Here is a 15,607-nt window from a genome sequence, read left to right as displayed (position 1 = left end):
CGCGCCTGCGCTCTGCGTCCTGGGAAAGGGCGGGCGCCGGTGTAGCGGGCTAGACGCTGAGGGACGGGCGCGCGCGGAGGGGCTGCTTGAGGGAGGCGGACGCCGGGCTACGGAAGTTAAGGGTGAGCGCGCTCTGGGAATAACCGTGGGCCGCCTTCACGGCCAAGGGGTGGGAGGCGTGGTACTACAAGCGCTAACGGGAGAAGGCTGGCAAATCTGACTAAAGTGAAAAAAAAAAAAGAAAAAGACTTCTCAGAGAAACAAGCCGCAGGCCCGGAGGAGACGTCCGAGAGGCGTGTGGTGGCTGGAAAGCTTGTGTCCGGGAGGCCCAAGGACTCCTGGAGAAAAGCACAGACATCCCGGTGGGAAGTGGGCAGGAGAGTTGGGCAAGTGCTTTAAAACGGAGGAATCCAGGTGTCCGGTCAACACAGAAGGCGCTCGGGCGCAGTGCTAACCCGGGGACGCGTTAAAACCACAGGGACTGGCTTAGGCTGGTTGGATTTTAGACGCACTGCGCCCGCTGGCTTGGCGGAAATGAGACACTGACCTGCGCCGTGGGTGGACCGCGGGGATCCTCTGACGCTGGCGGCGGCGTAGGCCGTGCGCCCACTCTGGGCGGTCGAAGGTCGTGAAGCAGAGGTGAAGGTGCGTGTACTCGCGATCTAACAATTCCGCTCTGTGGTATTTACTCCAGAGAAAACCTGGCTCAAGGACACCCGGAGAAGCTACAGGAATATTCCCGGCGGCGTCGTTAATAAGGACGAAGTCTGGAAACCCCCCCAAGTGTCCAAGGCGACGGTACTTCAGTGAATTGTAGACCGTGCAGCAGCAGACTACCCAACAGCAGTGGGTGGCCTACGGCAACCAGGACGAACGGACTGTTGCGGTGGCCAAGACGTTCGTTCGTTTTTCCCGGTAAGCTGTCTCTAGCAGTACCTAGTTGTCTTTCACTTCATTGGAAAGTTTTGTTAGATTGTATGTGACAGCTATCATATCAGCGTGCATTTAAAAAAAGACATAAAAATTGGTGAATTTTTGTGTAGCCATCTTAATGTTGAAGATGGAGGGAAAAAAGCAATATTTTCGGCATGTTATGCTTTATTATTTCAAGAAAGGTAAAAATGCAGCTGAAACGCACAAAAAGATTTGTGCAGCGTGTGGAGACGGTGCTGTGACGGATCGAACGTGTCAAAAATGGTTTGTAAAATTCCTCACTCGGGTTAGACCAGTTGAAGTTGATAGCAATCAAATCGAGACATTAATGGAGGACAATCAGTGTTATACCGCGCGGGAGATAGACAGCATACTCAAAATATCCAGATCAAGCGCTGAAAATCCTTTGCACCAGCTGGGTTTTGCGAATCGCTTTGATGTTTGGGTTCCACATAAGTTAAGCGAAAGACACATTATTGACCATATTTCCGCGTGCGATTCTCTACTTAAAGGTAACGAAAACGTTCCGTTTTTAAAACAAATTGTGACAGGCGATGAAAAGCAGATAATGTACAATAATGTGGAACGGAAGAGATTGTGGGGCAAGCGAAATGAACCACCTCCAACCACACCAACATCACTGGAGTTCATCCAAAGAAGGTGATGTTGTGTATATGGTGGGATTGGAAGGGAGTCCTCTATCATGAGCTCCTTACAGAAAAACCAATTTCAACAACTACTGCTCCCAATTAGACCAACTGAAAGGAGCACTCGAAGAAGAGCGCCTGGAATCAGTCAACAGAAAATGCATACTCTTCCATCAGCATAATGCAAGGCTGCATGTATCTTTGATGACCAGGCAAAAACTGTTACAGCTTGGCTGGGAAGTTCTGATTCATCCGCTGTTTTCACCAGACATTGATTGCACCTTCGGATTTCCATTTATTTTGGTCTTTATAAAATTTTCTTAATGGAAAAAATTTCAATTCCCTGGAAGACTGTGAAAGGCAGCCGGAAAAGTTCTTTGCTCAAAAAGTTTTGGGAATTATGAAGTTGCCTGAAAAATGGCAGAAGATAGTGGAACAAAAGGGTGAATATGTTGTTCAATAAAGTTCTTGGTGAAAATGAAAAATGTGTCTTTTATTTTTGCTTAAAAACGAAGGAACTTTTTGGCCAACCAGTAGCTACACGAAACAGCATGAAATTCGCAAACATAGTTCTGGGTATACGAAGCCAAAGACAAAGGAATATTTACTGTGGGAATCCATTTTAACATCCAGAAGTAGGCAGTACTAAACTATGTTGTTCAGGGTGCATTTCCAGGTGATGTAATTATAAAGAGAAAAGCAATGAAGTAATTACTACAAAAGTCAGAATGGTAGTTACCTCCGAGCAAAGGAGGGGACTGTGATCATGGAGGGTCAGAGGAGGCGCTTCTGGAGTGTTGAGAACATTCTATATTTTGACCTAGGTGGTGGTTACTCAGTTGTTTGATTTAAAAGTATTCTTTATAAACAGTGCTTTCGTGTTGTGCATACTCTTCTCCATGCATGTTATTTCTTGCTATTTTTTAAAAATAGCACCTTAAAGAAAAAACGAATGCCTATGAATCAGTAAGAAAAAGACAATCCAATAGAAAAGTGGGAAAAGACATGATAGGCATTTCATAGGAGAGAAAACACAGATTACATGGAAACATGGAAAAGATGCCCAACCTCATGAATAATCATAATGCATATTTAAACGACAATGAGATAACATTTCACTCTACTAGATTGGCGGGAATGTAGAAGTCTGATGACCAAGTGCTGGCAAGGATTTGGAGGAAAGGGAATTATTATGGGCTACTCTCATCCACTTTGGAAAAACTGGCATTACCTAGAAAGACTAGATATGTGCACCCCTTAAGACTCATCTATTGCACTCCTATTAGTATACTCTAGGGGAACTGTTACACATGAGCACCAGGCACCATGCTGAATAATATTCTAACACCTTTATTCATAATAACTGGAAACAATCTGAATGACTATGAAGACTATTTATAAAGTGGAGTACCATAAAGATTTGAAAGTGAACGAATGAATCAACATGCTTTTTGAAAAGGTAGTATAAAAAAAGCAAGTCACAGAAAACACAATAAGATTCAATTTATAAAAAGTTCAAAAATAGGAATGCATCCCCCCCCCCAAAAAAAAACACTATATAGGGAAGCAAACACAAGTATTAAAACTATAACGAGAAGCAAGGGGATGAAAACACTAAATTCAGGACAGTGTTACCTCTGAGAGTAAGCTTCATGCAATTTTGAAGGGCATCCAGGGAGTTTCTAAGGCACTAGTAATGTACTCTTTCTCACTAAAAGCGGCGTGGTTTTTCATTCTTTACATTGTAGCTATACATTTTAGATTGTCTTTTATGCATGTGATTTACATCACTGTAAAAAAAATTTTTTTTTAAGTTGGTTAGGGATGGGACCTTGCATGCATTCAACTTTTTAAAGCATGATACTTAAATTTCCTCCCCAGTTCTGATTCCAATATTAAATCTTTTTCAAAACCACCGTAGTATAAAAATACAGACACATGAGGGCACTCTAGTCAATCAGTTAAAGGGAAAACATTGAAACTGTGAAAATGAAGAACCTCACAACCTTTTATTGGTGATATTGGGGAGGTTTAGTTTCTTAGATGTAAGCTCTCATTTTGAACCTTTCCAAATAATAAGCTCTCTTCAAAACAGAATTTCCCAATACCTTGAGTCAGTGGAACTGTAGTTTTATTATAGAACAGTTAAGCTAGTTTTTCAGGCATCCCTCAATCCACCTAACTTGGCCTTCTAGGTCCAGCTCTGAACACACATTTTAATATTTAAGTATATGCATCCGTTCTCTTTTTCTTTAGAATTTACTCAAATGAGTATTACACTTCCAGGTATATACTGAAAAGAATTGAAAGCAGGGACTGAATCAGCTATTTGAACACCAGTGTTCATAGCAGCATTGTTCACAATAGTCAAAAAGTGGAAATAACTAAGTGTCAACAGATGAATGGTTATGAATACTATGGAATATTATGCAGCCTCAAAAAGGAATGAAGTGGACTTCCCTGGTGGCACAGTGGTTAACAATCTGCCTGCCGATGCAGGGAACACGGGTTCGATCCCTGGTCCAGGAAGATCCCACATGCCTCAGAGTAACTAAGTCCATGTGCCACAACTACTGAGCCCACACGCCACAACTACTGAAGCCCGCGTGCCTAGAGCCTGTGCTTTGCAACAAGAGAAGCCACTGCAAGTGAGAAGCCCGTGCACCAAAATGAAGAGTAGCCCTCGTTCTCCGCAACTAGAGAAAGCCTGCGTGCAGCAACGAAGACCCAACACAGCAAAAAATAAATTTTTTTAAAAAGGAAGTAAATACTGGTACTTGCCACCATAGTGATGAACCTTGAAAACATTATGCCAAGTGAAATAATCCAGACACAGAGGAGCAAATATTGTATGATTCCACTTATATGAGGCACCTATAATTGACAACTTCATAGGTACAAAAAGTAGAATAGAGGTTACCTGGGCCTGGCAGGAGATGGGACTGAGGAGTTATTATTTAGTGGGTACAGAGTTTCTGTTTGGGACAATGAAAATTTCTGGAAAAGGACAGTGGTGATGGTTGCCCAACATTATGAATATACTTACTGTTACTGAATTGTACACCTAAAAATAGTTAAAATCATACATTTTATGTTACGTATATTTTACCACAAAACTTTTTTAAAGAGTGAACATTTGAGGTATGTGAAAATAGGTCATCAAGCTTTCTTCACTTTTCCTGTTCTCCCTCTTTCTTTTACATATTCTGGCATTTCAAATTGAGAGAAAGGTACATTATCCTAATTAAAATCAGAAATATGTAATGTGAAGTTTTACAGAATACTCCTTAGTCAGTGACTATAGCTCCATGGCCATTTCTGATGCTGAGGTTAAGGATAGCTTCTGGTGGCAGGAAAATAGGCATTCATGAATATGTACAAAACATGTTTCTGGAAAAGATTTAATAGAATATGTTTTTTATAGAATTTTCTGACTCTTGATAAAAGTTGTGGATTGTAAATTTGAACCTCTCTGGGGGCGTTATTAAACTTTTCAAATTTTTCCTTCATGTACATCTGTGGGAGACCAGGTGTATGGCATTTATAGGCACAATATTTATTTATGGGTTTCTATTTCAGAAAAAGGTGTATGTAAACACTCTCAGTAAAGCATCTGCTTGTTACCAAGAGTAGAAAAAAATATATGCATTTCCATAACCATTCCTAGAAGAATTAAGCGTAGAGGCAGTATAATTATTACTTAGAAGATAGGTTGTTTTATATTCCCCTAAAAAGTGTATTTTTTACAAAGGAGCATACGTGCCTGCTTGGCATTAGCACTACAAGCAGTGCTGCCATGAACCAGTCCTGATGTCCCTAAGTGGTCTTGCTGTGTCATCTCTAGTCATTCTTCGCATTACAGCTCGGGGCGGTTGGTAGCGTTTTTTAAAGGCTACTCCCACTACAACACACTCTGAGGTATGGGATTTGGGAGTCCATTTTTTAAGCCCTTCCCTGGTTCTCAGAACCTTCTCATTTACAGTACCTTTTAAGCCAATGGAACAGAATGACGGGTCACATTTGCTTTTCAGAGAGTTGAAATATCTCTCACTTTTTTAAGTGACCCCCTGTTTTAAACATTTAAATGATTAGATTGAAAATTATTTTTTATATAAATTTTATTTTATTTATTTCTGGCTGTGTTGGGTCTTCATTGCTGGCACGCGGGTTTTCTCTAGTGGCGGCGAGCAGGGGCTACTCTTCATCGCGGTACATGGACCCCTCATTGCGGTGGCTTCTCTTGTTGAGGAGCACGGGCTCTAGGTGTGCGGGCTTCAGTAGTTGTGGCAGGCAGGCTCAGTAGTTGTGGCTCGCAGGCTGTAGAGCACAGGCTCAGTGGTTGTGGCGCACGGGCTTAGTTGCTCCGCGGCATGTGGGATCTTCCAGGACCAGGGCTCGAACCCTTGTTCCCGGCATTAGCAGGCGGATTATCAACAACTTCGCCACCAGGGAAGCCCCCTGAAAGTGATTTTTAAACAGATATGCTATTCCTCAAGAGTCTGCAGAGTGTCAACAGTGTATTTACCAGAAGCAAGTTGTGGAAGGCAACTAAAAAGCTTAATTAATGCTTAAAAAGCTTAGGCTCTGAAGTTAGATAGATCTTAAGTTTAAACTTCAGCTCAGTCAGTTGCTAGCTGGTTAATCTTGAATCACTTAACTGCTCCAACTCAGATTCCTGATCCATATTAAGATAACAGAATACCAAATAACCTGTTATGAGGAATAAATGCATCTAAAATAGTTGGCATAGTGTCTGCTATATATACTAAGCACTCAACAAATGTGAGCCATTGTAATCACCATCATCATTTTGTAGATTCTGTTTCATTTTGCAATGAGGCAAGGGGGACAAAATAAGAGGCTAATTTCCCGTCAACTCCCTCTATTGCCCAAGGGTAGCTGATTTCATGAAAGCATGAAAAAAATAGCACTGCTGCCATAATTACTTAATTATACATTTCTGCCAGTTCACTACCCTGCACATTCAAATAAAGATGTACTAATCTTGGGATTAAGATGGTCCAGTGGTTAAGACTTCACGCTTCCACTGCACAGGGCGTGTGATCAATCCCTGGTTGGTATCTTCATGCCTGGGAAGTGGCACAGCCAAGAAAAATAAAATAAAAATTAAAAAATATTTTTATTTTTTATTTTCATGTGGGAAATGGTATTTTTTAAAATATTTATTTATTCTTTTATTTATTTGGCTACGCCGGGTCTTAGTTGAGGCATGCAGGATCTTTTAATTGTGGTATGCGGGATTTAGTTCCCTGACCAGGGATCAAACCCGGGCCTCCTGCATTGGGAGCATGGAGTCTTAACCACTGGGCCACCAGGGAAGTCCCCAAAAAATATTTTTAAAAAAAAGGTTACACATGAAGAAAGATCTCCAGTAATTTATTTGTTAGTTCTTGGGATTAGGAAATGTATGTGAATAGATTTTCTTTGTGGTATTGATGTCCACCATGGCCTGAATATTAAGACTCTGCTTTAGATATACGAGACAGTAAAATATGTGTTGAATGTTTAAAGACATTTTAAAGTGCTTAGATAAGTATCCCAGTATCATAGTCTCACCTTTTAGATTTATATGGCAGTAATAATAATAGTATTTAATCATCACTGTATCAGTTATCTTTTTATTGCTGTGTAACAACCACCTGAAAACCTAGAAGCTAAAGTAACAACCATTTTATTTGGGCTGGTCTCAGCTAGGCAGTTCGGTCTCGCCTGGTTTCCCTCATGTAATTGTGGTTATCTGAGAGCTCGGCTTGGAGGAAGGGGGTTAGGTGGTCTAAGGTACTTCACCTCCCTATCTAGCTGATGGCTATGGCTGCTGTCTGGGCCATGTGTCTTTCACATCGTGGTCTCAGGGTTCCAGTAGAGTCAGACCAGAAGCTGCAAGGCACAGTAAGCACTTGGCTCATTAGCTACACCGCTTCATTTTTGCCACATTCGGTTGGCCAAAGCAAGTCACAAAGCCATGCCAAGAATCAAGGAAGTGGAGAAGTAGACTTTACTTCCTGGTCAGTTATAGCTAAGACACACTACAAAGGGCATGCACATAGGATGGAGGAATTTATGGCCATTTTTAACAATCTACATGATAGGCACCTTACACATGTTTGCATGCATTATCTCATTTATTTTTCACAACCGTCCTATGAGATGTGTATATTATTGAACCTATTTTACAGATGAGAAAACTGAAACACAGAGATGTTATGTAAGTTAACATTTCTATTTGGAAAATATTTACTAAGAGTTCTTAATAGGGCTTACCTGGTGGCGCAGTGTTTAAGAATCTGCCTGCCAATGTAGGGGACATGGTTTCGAGCCCTGGTCTGGGAAGATCCCACATGCCACGGAGCAACTAAGCCCGTGCGCCACAACTGCTAAAGCCCGTGTGCCACAACTGCTGAAGCCCGTGTGCCACAACTACTGAAGCCTACATGCCTAGAGCCTGTGCTCCGCAACCAGAGAAGCCACCATAATGAGAAGCCCGCGCACCGAAACGAAGAGTAGCTCCCGCTCACTGCAACTAGAGAAAGCCTGCGCACAGCAACCAAGACCCAGCGCAGCCAATAATTAATAAATAAATAAATAAATTTATTTTTTTTAAAAAGTTCTTAATGACTAAAACTATGCTGGTAATAGATTACATTTAAAGGAAGCATAAAATATTATAAATAAAGTAATTCAATTATGTTTTTAAAATATATGCACACAAACATTCTGGGAGGAAATATTCAAAAATATTAACAAATTTTTCTGAGTTGGAAAGTAATGGATAATTGTGATTCCATCTTTTTTGTTTTCCACATTTTTTATGAGTATATATTTACTTTTAGAAATTAAAAGTAATGTTTAAAAAGTAAATCTCTATAAAAACTCACAAGAAGAAACAGATGATCTGAATAGACCTTTGTCTATTATAATGAATTGAATCACTAACTAATAACCTTCTAAAACAGAAAGCACCAGGCCCACATGGGTTCACTGGTGAATTCTACCAAACGCTTAAGGAATAAAGTATACAAATTCTTTACAATCTCTTCCAGAAAATAGAAGAAGAGAGAACACTTCTTAACTCATTCTGTAAGGCCAGCATTACCCTAATACTCAAACCAGACAAAGACATTACAAGAAAGAAAAACAACAGACTAATATTTATCATAAGCATAGATGCAAAAATCCTTAACAAATAATAGCAAATCAAATCCAACAATGTGTAAAAAGTTATACATTATGACCAAGTGGGATTTACCCCAGATAGGCAAATCAGGGAGCATGATGCCTCCAGCTTTATTTTTCTTTCTCAAGATTGCTTGGCTCTTCAGGCTCTTTTGTGGTTCCATACCAATTTTAGGATTGTTTGTTCTATTTCTGTGAAAAATGCCATGGAATTTTTATAGGGATTGCTTTTAATCTGTGGATTGCTTTGGGTAGTATGGATATTTTAACAATATTAATTCTTCTAATCCATGAGCATAGAATATTTTTCCATTTAGCTGTGTCTTCTTCAGTTTCCTTTCTGAATGTCTTATAGTTTTCAGTATGTAGGTCTTTGACCTCCTAGGTTGAATTTATTCCTAGGTATTTTATTCTTTTTGATGCAATTGTAAATGAGATTGTTTTCTCAATTTCCTCAATGTCTTACAGCTTTCTTTCCAGCTTAAAGAAGCCCCTTTAACATTTCTTTTAAGGCTAGTTTAATGGTGATGAACTCCTCCTTGAGCTTTTGCTTTCTGGAAAACTCTTTATCCTTCAATTCTGAATGATAACTTTGTCAGGTGGAGTATTCTTGGTTGCAAGTTTTTTCCCCTTTCAGCTCTTTGAATATATCATGACACTCCCTCCTGGCCTGAAAAGTTTTTTTCTGCTGAAGAATCTGCTGAGAGTCTTATGGGGGTTCCCTTGTGTGTAACAAGTTATTTTTCTCCTTCTATTTGCTGCTCTGTTGAGTTTCACTGCCTTGTCTTCATGTTCACTGATTTTTTCTACTGCTTCATCTTGTCTGCTGTTGAACCCTTAAGTGTATTTTTCAGTTATTATATTCTTCAGCTCTGTTACTTCTGTTTGATACTTTCTTATATTTTCTATCTCTCTGTTGAAATTTTCACTGTGTTCATCTATTCTTCTCTTCATTTCAGTAAGCATCTTTATGACCATTAGTTTTAACTTTTTATGAGGTTAATTACTTATCTCCGTTTCATTAAGTTTCTTCTGAGATTTTATCTTATTTTTTCATTTGGAACGTATTCCTCTGTTTCTTCATTTTGCTTGACTTTCTGTGTTGGTTTCTATACAGTAGATATGACAATTACCTCTCCCAGTCTTGAAGGAGTGGCCTCGTGCTGGAGGTGAAATTTGTCATTCAACCCTGCCCCAACTCTTGGTTGTCTCTCAAATCTTGTGCTTGTCCAAACAGCTTATTATTTTTTTTATTCAAGTATAGTTGACTTATAATGTTGTGTAAATTAATTTCTGCTGTACAGCAAAGTGTTTCAGTTATACATACGTATGCATTCTTTTTCATATTCTTTTCTATTATGGTTTATCACAGGATATTGAATATAGTTCCCTGTGCTCTACAGTAGTACCTTGTTGTTTATCCATTTTATATATAATAGTTTGCATCTGCTAATCCCAAACTCCCAAACAATCCCTCCCCCCACACCCCTCCCCCTTGGCAAACACAAGTCTGTTCTCTATGTCTGTATGTCTGTTTCTGTTTCGTAGAAAAGTTCGTTTGTGTCATTATATGTGTCATACCACATAAAAGTGATATCATGTCATACCACATATAAGTGATATCATATGGTATTTGTCTTTCTCTTTCTGACCTACTTCACCTAGTGTGATAATCCCTAGGTCTATCCATGTTGCTGCAAATAGCGTTATTTCATTCTTTTTTATGGCTGAGTAGAATTCCATTGTATGTATGTACCACATCTTCTTTATCCATTCATCTGTCAATGGACATTTAGGTTGTTTCCGTGTCTTGCCTATTGTAAATAGTGCTGCTATGAACCTTGGGGTGCATATATCTTTTTGAATTATAGTTTTGTCCAGATATTTGTCCAGAAGTGGGATTGCTGGATCATATGGCAACTCTATTTTTAGCTTTTTGAGGTACCTCCATACTGTTCTCCATACTGTTTTCCACAGTGCCTACACCAATATACATTCCCACCAACAATGCAGGAGTGTTCCCTTTTCTCCACAGCCTCTCCAGCATTTGTTATTTGTAGATTTTTTTTTTTTTACTTATTTATATTTTTGGCTGCATTGTGTCTTCATTGCTATGCGCAGGCTTTCTCTAGTTGCGGCAAGAGGGGACTGCTCTTTGTTGCGGTGCACGGGCTTCTCATGGTGGCTTCTCTTGTTGCAGAGCATGGACTAGGCGCATAGGCTTCAGTAGTTGTGGCACATAGGCTTAGTAGTTGTGGCTCACAGGCTCAGTAGTTGTGGCACACAGGCTTAGTTGCTCCGCAGCATGTGGGATCTTCCCAGACCAGGGCTTGAACCCGTGTCCCCTGCGTTGGCAGGCAGATTCTTAACCACTGTGCCACCAGGGAAGCTCCTGTAGATTTATTAATGATGGCCATTCTGACCAGTGTGAGGTGGCAACTCATTGTAGTTTTGATTTACATTTCTCTAATAATTAGCAATGTTGGGTACCTTTTCATGTGCCTGTTGGCCATTTGTATGTCTTCTTTGGAGAAATTCTATTTAGGTCTTCTGCCCATTGTTGTTTTTTTTTTTTTTTTAAATGCCTGCCTAGAAAATGCACAGGCAAGAACTAAGTAGATGAAAATTTTTGTGTGTGTTTTTTTTTAATAAAGGAGGGTTTTCTTTTCTTTTTTTATATTTATTTATTTATTTTTGGCTGCATTGGGTCTTTGTTGCTGCACACAAGCTTTCTCTAGTTGTGGCAAGCGGGGCTACTCTTCGTTGCAGTGCACAGGCTTCTCATTGCGGTGGCTTCTCTTGTTGTGGGGCACGGGCTCTAGGCGCGCAGGCTTCAGTAGTTGCAGCACGTGGGCTCAGTAGTTGTGGCTCATGGGCTTGGTTGCTCCACAGCATGTGGGATCTTCCCAGACCAGGGCTCGAACCCGTGTCCCCTGCATTGGCAGGAGGATTCTCAACCACTGCGCAACCAGAGAAGCCCTTCTGCCCATTTTTTGATTGGGTTGTTTGTCGTTGTTGTGTTGTTGTTGAATTGTATGAGCTGTTTGTGTATCTTGGAAATTAATACTTTGTCAGTCGCATCATTTGCAAATATTTTCTCCCAGCCTGTAGGTTGTCTTTTCATTTTGTTTATGGTTTCCTTTGCTGTACAAAAGCTTGTAAGTTTGATTAGGTCCCATTTGTTTATTTTTGCTTTTATTTCTATTGGGTCGGCAGACTGACCTAAGAAAACATTGGCACAACTTACGTAAGAGAATGTTTTGCCTATGTTTTCTTCTAGGAGTTTTACGGTGTCATGTCTTATATTTAAGTCTTTAAGCTATGTTGAGTTTATTTTTGTATAGGGCGTGAGGGTGTGTTCTCAGTTCATTGATTTACATGCAGCTCAAACAGCCTATGATATTTTTACTTGCTCCCGGGTAAAAGGCATGTGCCAAGACCTGCCAGTATCCCAAAGGGGAGGGTCTCAGCACATGGATTCAGGCTGACTGGAAGCCAGACCCTCAGGCAGCAGCTTTTAAAAGAATGCAATGTATACAGCCCTGTGGGACTGCAAGTGTAAGCCCCACTGGCCACCAGAGCCAGGCTATCCGGAGGTGTCCCCTGGGCAGCAGCTACAAAAACTGGGACTCCAGAAGAGCGTATAAGCTCTTCTCTGGGAGATACCAGTGAGCTAGAGAAAGGTAGAGGGAGCATGCCCAAATGATCCACAGCCCACGTTCATTTCGTTTTGTTTTGTTTTAATAGTGGTCACCCACTATTAAAGTGATATCTTATTATGGCTTAGATTTTCATTTACCTAGTGATTAGTGATGTTGGGCATCTTTTCATATGCTTCTTGGCCAGGCATCTGGGTTTTAAACACTTTAAATAGAGTGCTGAATTGTAGCTGTCTTCAGCCAATCCTCGTGTCTTTTGTAAGACTACATAACAAAAATAGCTCACAAACAATCTAGAGACCAATGAGCTTTTTAAGGTGCCTCAGAAGTTGAGCCCATGTCACTTCAGTTGGGTTCTAACACTGTTGGGTTGGAGACCTTCAATGTGGCCCAAAGCATGTAGCAGTTCTAGTTCAATCAGTGTTCAAGTAAGTGGATGAATACTCACTCAGAAGGATATAAAAACCTCCTAAAAGAGAAGGAATGTCTTATTACATATAGAAGACTCTAGGCCTACATGGTTCCACTGCTGTATTCTTCCATCCATTTAAGGAAGAAATAAGACCAACTCTACACAAATGTTTCCAGAAAGTAGAACATTTCCCAACTCTTATTATGAGGCTGGCATTGCTCTGATCCCAAAGCCAGACAAACGCTCTCTGCAGAGGGCCCTCAGACCTCCTTCCTAAAGCACACTGACTGGTACCAGTGGGAGCTGACTGGTGAAGCTGGGCCTGGAGCTCAGTGCTGGAAGGGGGGTGGGGAGGTGGTACAGGCTGGGGTGCTGTGGGAGTTCAGTCAGGACGAGCACCCTGAAAGGAACTTTACAGAAGCGCAAGTTCTCTGGGTCCTGTGTGTGACGCAGCGGGAGGGGCCTCCTTCAGAAGCAGCTCGCTTATGCTGTGCAGTGTCTTTTTCCTCCTTTAAAGTTTATTTTTGTGTCCCGTTGAGTGAAATGCACCTTCCCACTGTACAGAACAGAAGGAATAGTTACTCTGCTTTTTCATCAAATGAGAATTTTTCTGGCAGTTTTGCAGTGATGACGTGGCTTAGCCATTTTCACACAATTCCTCCCCATTCTTTTTACGCCTGTTTTGTCCTGAGTCCTTAGGTTTCTGTGGTCCCCAAGGTCCATGCACTTGGCCTGCTCCCCTGGCTGTGGAAGAAGAGGGGGCTCCTGCTGTCTCCTCCAGCTCTGTCTGCTGTGCTGCCTGCCGGGTGGAGTGAAGGCCACATGGGACCATCAAAGCCCTTTCCATCATCTTAGATCCTGACCTTCCCATGAAACCTGCCCAGGAGGACGGGGTGACACCAAGAAGAAGGAGAAAAGCTGGTGGAGTAAATGCTAAGACCTGCAGGTGAGCTTCAAGGAGAGATGTGGGCTGGGACACAGCGGGGACAGGCCCGGAGGTGTGGGCGCCAGGTGCTTGGCCCACCCTGCTCTTAGCAACTGGCGGTTAGGCAACCACAGGGCTGGGATTTCTGGCAAAGTTTTCTCCAATTTACTCATCTGTGAGGGCTCAGCACTTCTCATGAATTAGTGCATGGAAGGCTCACAAAAACCTTGCGAAGTTATACGACTCTTCTTCCTTTTTCTTTCAGGTGTGGAGACCCTGAGTCCCAGCTGGGAGCCCAAGGATGCAGGCAGGGTCCCAGCGAGGGCGGCTCAAGATGCCTTCCCTTGGCATCCTTGTCATCGCAGCTCAGGAACTGTCCAAGAGCACACAAGGCAGGTCCAAACCCGGACCTAATGCAGGACTCACCCCGCGGGGCACCCACAGGCCCTCAGCGAGGAGCGTGTGCCCCACGGAAGGCTGTACCATGCTTGCCAGGACTGGAGAGGCTGCCTGGAAACACTTTTTTTCCTGCCTTTAGAAATTTGCTTGCACTTTCTAGAAAATATACATTATATATATATTTTTTTTATATGTAAAAATATAAATACACACACATATTCAGATGTCTCCCTTGAAACTGTGATGCCCCCACGTTAACATTCTCATCTTAAACAGAGAACACTTGGCTTGGGGGTAGAGCTACCTGTATGCTAAATCAGCAGCTGTGGATTGTCTCGCCCCGTAGGTTTCAGATCTGCCTGGCCCTGTGATGCACAAGGCTCCCCTGGGCTTTGATGTCAGAAGAACTTGAGGTGCCCTGTCCCCTCGGGTCCCCACACCCTGGAGCCTCAGCTCCTCCATCTCTGCTTACCTGGCACGAGATGCAAAGTGCCCGGAGCAGCTTGGCACCAGTGGACAGAAACTCCTTTAAGCAGCTTCCAGCCTTGGAGGACCCGACAGATCCAACTTTTTCAGTTTTACACTCAATGTGCAAGTATAACATGAATCGTCTTCATTTATCACCCAAGTGAGAAAACATGGGTCTTTTAAAAACCTACCAAATGTAAACTTTTCCTAAGACCTCATCTATACAAAGAAGTAACTACTAGTTGGACTGAACTTTCAAGACCTTTCTCTATGATTACTTATTTCCTGAAATGTTTTATTTTTTATTAAAATAACATGTATTGCACAAAATTCAGAAGAAAATATCAAAGTGAAAGAAGAAATTTTTTAAATTATCCATAACCCTGTGAGGTAGAGTGATAACAGCTATGAATATTTTGGTGTTTTTCATTCATTTTGTGTAGATACACATGTATATAAATAAATACGTGCCAATGTGGAATGAACATTTATTTGATAATCTTTTTCTAAACATTTCATCAATATATACTACAGAAAAATGCACAACCTCCTTTTATATGCAATACATGACAGTCATCTTAACCTAGCATTAAATCCTCTTGTATAGCAGAGTGTAGATTTCCTCTGTGAACCTGCGCCTCTCCGGGATTCCGGAATTGCCTGAGGTCAAACGACCTTCTGATATGAGTTTCAGTTCTTCAGTAAGATGTTTTCTTTCTTTTTTTTGGCCTTGCCACGCGGCTTGCAGGATCTTGGTTCCCCGACCAGGGATTGAACCTGCGCCCTCAGCACCTCAGCAGTGAAAGCACAGAGTCCTAACCACTGGACTGCCAGGGAATTCTCCAGTAGGACTCTTATTTCAAGGTCCTGCACACTCTCCCAGGTCACCTCTGGAAACTCATGGGCCTTAGGACCACCTGTATCAGGACCCTAGGGCTCTTGATTAAGATGCAGATTCTTGAGTTCCCAC

At 41.6% G+C, this 15,607-nt stretch overlaps 1 long non-coding RNA gene across 2 annotated transcripts; it reads left to right on the top strand.

The window, feature by feature from the left end:
• The first annotated feature begins 28 nt into the window (after positions 1–28).
• Positions 29–15,122, top strand: LOC116743237. 2 transcript variants are annotated; one of them, XR_004346704.1, is made up of 4 exons: positions 29–122; positions 695–915; positions 13,545–13,791; positions 14,036–15,122. It is a non-coding gene; the product is annotated as an uncharacterized LOC116743237 (long non-coding RNA). The 2 variants fall into 2 exon arrangements; XR_004346705.1 differs by lacking the exon at positions 29–122 and adding an exon at positions 137–414.
• Positions 15,123–15,607: the final 485 nt, after the last annotated feature.

The sequence above is a fragment of the Phocoena sinus genome, chromosome 18 (assembly GCF_008692025.1).
Source record: "Phocoena sinus isolate mPhoSin1 chromosome 18, mPhoSin1.pri, whole genome shotgun sequence".
Lineage (NCBI taxonomy): Eukaryota > Metazoa > Chordata > Mammalia > Artiodactyla > Phocoenidae > Phocoena > Phocoena sinus.
Note: the sequence above shows the minus strand (reverse complement) of the source record. Positions and strands in the feature narration are given on the sequence as shown.